This window comes from Nycticebus coucang, chromosome 12 (assembly GCF_027406575.1).
Source record: "Nycticebus coucang isolate mNycCou1 chromosome 12, mNycCou1.pri, whole genome shotgun sequence".
Taxonomy (NCBI): Eukaryota; Metazoa; Chordata; class Mammalia; order Primates; family Lorisidae; genus Nycticebus; species Nycticebus coucang.
The window spans coordinates 86,729,653-86,734,535 of record NC_069791.1 but is presented as its reverse complement, the minus strand read 5'-3'; the positions used below and the strand labels follow the sequence as shown (position 1 = coordinate 86,734,535).

At 44.9% G+C, this 4,883-nt stretch overlaps 1 pseudogene; it reads left to right on the top strand.

The window, feature by feature from the left end:
• The first annotated feature begins 1,035 nt into the window (after window positions 1-1,035).
• On the top strand, window positions 1,036-3,073 carry LOC128562019 (U4/U6 small nuclear ribonucleoprotein Prp3-like; annotated as a pseudogene).
• The last annotated feature ends 1,810 nt before the right edge of the window (window positions 3,074-4,883 follow it).

Below are 4,883 nucleotides of genomic sequence, written 5' to 3'. Positions count from 1 at the left end.
ACTCACCAGCTTTTCTGAATCAAAGGGTCATCAAAGAACAGAGGAATGTCAACTCATCTTCTTTTACCTTCTGCCAGTCACTTCAGCTTCACCGTCCAGACCTATGGGATTGACACCTTATACAACTTGCTGTTGACACTTCTTACCTACTAATACCCATTACTGCCCAGCTGGGAAACTATGCTTATTCAATGGTTTGCATTACACTCTTGGCAGAGGACCACTCCAAGAAACTTGTGTATTTTAACCCATTACCATTTTCCTTGGCAAAACTGCCTAACCTTAGCTGTTCCCCTTGTTATTCTAATTTTTAATTTTTAATTCACTAATTTATTAGTATTTTTTTTTTCTTTTTAGAAACAGCGTTTTGCTTTTTACCCCAGGCTGGAGTGCAGTAATGCAATCATTGCTCACTGCAAGCTTTAACTTCTAGAATCAGTTGATCCTCCTGCCTTAGCTTCCCAAAGCTCCAGGATTACAGGTGTGAATCACTGCACCTGGCCTCCCACTGTCATTTCTACCTTGGCCCTTGGTAGAGTGCCATGGCATCACACAGCTCACAGCAACCTCCAATATCAGTGAATTCTTATGTCTCAACTGAATACTAAATGAGCATTTGGGCTGGGCACGGTGGCTCAAGCCTGTAGTCCCAGCACTCTGGGAGGCCAAGGCAGGCGGATCAACAGAGCTCACAAGTTCTAGACCAGCCTGAGTAGAGCAAGACCCCACCTCTAATATATATATATATGTATGTATATACCGGGTGGCACCTGTGGCTCAAAGGAGTAGGATGCCAGCCCCATATGCTGGATGTTGTGGGTTCAAACCCAGCCCCAGCCAAAAACAGCAAAAAAATAAAATAAAATAAAAAATACCTGGGCATGCAGCGGGCACCTGTAATCCCAGCTCCTCGGGAGGCTGAGGCAAGAGAATCTCTTGATTCCTGTTCCAGGGTAACGTTCGGGCTCTGTCTCAGGGGCTGAAGTTTATGAGTATTGAATCCCACTTGAGTTACTGTTTTCCTTCTCCCGAACAATGGCACTGTCTACGAGGGAGCTGGATGACCTGAAACCATGGATAGAGAAGACAGTGACGAGAGTACTGGGTTTCTCAGAGCCCACAGTGAAGCACTGAGCTGTGTGGGGAAGGGCTTGGACAAGAAGAAGGCAGCCAACCATCTGAAACCTTTTCCTGATGATTCTACTCTCCAAATTGTGGACAAACTATTTGAGGTTGTGGAGGAGGGCCAAAGCTCTAGGCATTCCAAGTCTAGTAGTGACAGGAGCAGAAAACGAGAGCTAAAGGAGGTGTTTGGTGATGACTCTGAGATTTCCAAAGAATCTTAGGGAGTAAAGAAGAGACACATACCCTGTTTTGAGGAGGTGGAGGAAGAGTCAGAAGTGATCTCTGGTCCTCCATCAGAGAGCCTTGGCATGCTGCTAAGCTCCAGATCAAACAGATGATGGAAGCAGCAACATGACAAATTGAGGAGAGAAAAAACAACTGAGCTTCATTAGCCCCCCTACACCTCAGCCAAAGACTCCTTCTTCCTCTCAACCAGAGCGACTTCCGATTGGCAACACTATTCAGCCCTCCCAGGCTGCCACTTTCATGAATGATGCCATTTAGAAAGCAAGGAAAGCAGCTGAACTACAAGCTCGAATCCAAACCCAGTTGGCACTGAAGCCAGGACTCATTGGCAATGCCAACATGGTGGGCCTGGTTAATCTCTATGCTATGGGCATTGCTCCCCCGAAGGTGGAGTTAAAAGATCAAACGAAACCTACACCACTGATCCTCGATGAACAGGGTCACACTGTAGATGCAACAGGCAAGGAGACTGAGCTGACACATCGCATGCCTACTCGTAAGGCCAATATTTGTGCTGTGAAAAGGGAACAATTCAAGCAACAGCTAAAAGAAAAGCCACCAGAAGATACGGAGTCCAATACATTTTTTGTCACTGAGTTTCAATTTCCCCTTCCCAACACTAGAGACGAACTTTTAAATTCCATGACAAAGGCAAATTTGAGAAGCTTGCTCAGTGGTTATGGATCAAGGAAGAACTGGACAAGCTGCAGGCAGAGCTCTCACAGGCAGCTCGAAAAACAGGTGTCCATACTTCCACTAGGCTCACTCTCATTGCTCTTAAAAAGGAATTAAAGGAAGGAGATATCCCTGAAGTTGAGTGGTGGGACTCTTACATCATCCCCAATGGCTTTGACCTTACAGAGGAAAATCCCAAGAGACAAGATTATTTTGGAATCACAAATCTTGTTGAACATCCAGCCCAGCTTTATCTTCCAGGTGACAATGACACACCAGTTAACTCTGGGGGTGTATCTGACCAAGAAGGAACAGAAGAAACTTTGGAGGCAGACAAGGAGAGAAGCACAGGAAGAACTATAAGAGAAAGTCAGGCTGGGTCTGATGCCTCCTCCAGAACCCAAAGTGAGAATTTCTAATCTGATGCGAGTATTAGGCACAGAAGCTGTTCAAGACCCCACGAAAGTAAAAACCCATGTCAAAGCTCAAATGGCAAAAAGACAGAAAGCACACGAAGAGGCCAACACTGCCTGAAAACTTACAGCAGAACAGAGAAAGGTCAAGAAAATTAAAAAACTTAAAGAAGACATTTCACAGGGGGTACAACATATCTGTATATAGAGTTCACAATTTGAGCAAACCAGCCAAGAAGTTGAAGACTGAGGCCAATGTTGGGCAACTGTACCTGACAGGGGTGGTGGTACTGCCCAAGAATGTCAATGTGGTAGTTGTGGAAGGGGGCCCCAAAGCCCAGAAGAAATGTAAGCATCTTATGCTGCATCAGATAAAGTGGGGTGAACAGACATCTAACACACAGGGAGATGATGAGGAGGAATCTGATGAGGAAGCTGTGAAGAAAAACAACAAATGCGTACTAGTCTGGGAGGGTACAGCCAAAAACCAGAGCTTTGGAGAGTTCAGACAGTGCCCTACAGAGAACATGGCTCGTGAGCATTTCAAAAAGCATGGGGCTGAACACTACTGGGACCTTGCACTGAGTGAATCTGTGTTAGAGTCCACTGCCTGAGCCTACTGCAAGCCCTTCCTCTCCCTCCCTGCCTTTGTCTCTTCAGTCCTCGCTCTTATTCTACTTCCCAGCCCACCCCCAGTTGTGTGTGTGATCTCAGAACTGTGCCAAGCAGACACTGGGACAAAGAGAGAATAACCTACTCCCTCCTCCAGTCAACCTGGTGTTTCCCTTTATCTTCCTTATGTGCATATGATTAAAGAGTTGTTTTTTTAAAAAAGAGAGAGAATCGCTTGAGCCCAGGAGTCTGAGTTGTTTAACAGGCCTGGGCCTGTGCGTGAAGAACACTATTGGAAGCCTAAAGAGATGCGGTACCAGACTCAGGGGATGCTCGTTTCATACCTGTCAAGTGCACAGAACAGGGATCATTTACTTATCTGAGGTTGCTGTGAGCTATGACGCTACCGTACTCTAAATGGGGGGCGGGAGGTGACATAGTGAGACTCTGTTCCCCCCCCAAAAAATGAGCATTTGATATCTGATCTCACTCCAATATGTGTGTTTTCAGTTTTTGTTGTTATTTTCCTTTTTTCTTTTAATTTAGTAGAGAATTATTGATGACTTTTTAAAGTTCGAGTATATCCATCCATATTCCTAACACCTCACACATAACAACATGGAATATACAACACACGTTTTTTTCATTTAGAAGAATCTGTTTTGTAATAAATCCAGTACAGAATATATGTAATGAATATTTTGAATATGCATAACAATGAAAAACACATTATGTCTCACACAACTTGAGATACTGAGGGGATGATGTCTATGTGCTCCTTCCCTAGTCTCTTTCCTTGCTCTTTCATGTCCTCCCCTCTCTATTTCCTAGAGGTCACCAATATCCTAATGCCTTGTTTTGTCATTCCTTTGCTTTTCTATATAGTATTTTACTAGATAGGCATGTTTCTCTAAGCAACATTAGTTTTACTTGATTTGAACTCTATAAAAATACTGTTATACTTCCTTCTTACACTTGATAATGTGTCTGATATTCAACCGTTTACTTGTATTCGATAGGTCTAGTTCACTTCTTTTCTTTCTTTCTTTCTTTTTGACACTCTCACTTTGTCGCCCTCTGTAGAGTGCAGTGGCGTCATAACTGACAGCAACCTCAAACCCTTGAACTCAAGTGATTCTCTTGTTTCAGCCTCCTGAATAGCCGGTACTACAGGTGCCCGCCACAACTCGTGGCTAATTTTTTAGAGACAGGGTCTCACTCTTGCTGAGGCTGGTCTCAAACTCCTGAGCTCAAGCAATCCATCTACCTCGGCCTCTCAGAGTGCGAGGATTACAGGTGTGAGTCACCACACCAGCCCTAGTTCATTCATTTTCATTGGTATATATGTTTCTGTTGTATTAATTTTCTACACACCACTTCCTTCACATTTCGAAGGTCATTATGTGTGCAAGTAAACACTCGGAAAATTTTGTTATACTGTTAAATGACACTGACAGCTAACTGAACAACTTACACTTGGTTCTTTTGGCTGGATCTCTGCTCTTCGCCCCAATACTGAGACGCCCCAATACTGACTTAATTACAGCGTTACACTCTCACCTGGGTTACCAACTGACCTCACGAAACGTCTAAGACTACACTTCCCAGAGAGCATTGCGGCACACTCTCGCGCCTAATTTCAGTTTTCTTTCTCCCTCGACGAACTTCCGGGTCATATAGGCGGGGCCAAGAGAATCTTCCAATGAGCGCCTCCGCAGCTTGAGAGGGCGGGGTAATTGCCCTAGGAGCGCCCAGGTGGAGGCGCCAATAAAGCGCGAAGGTCGCTGGTCTGGGTCGCCGAGCCGCGCCAGC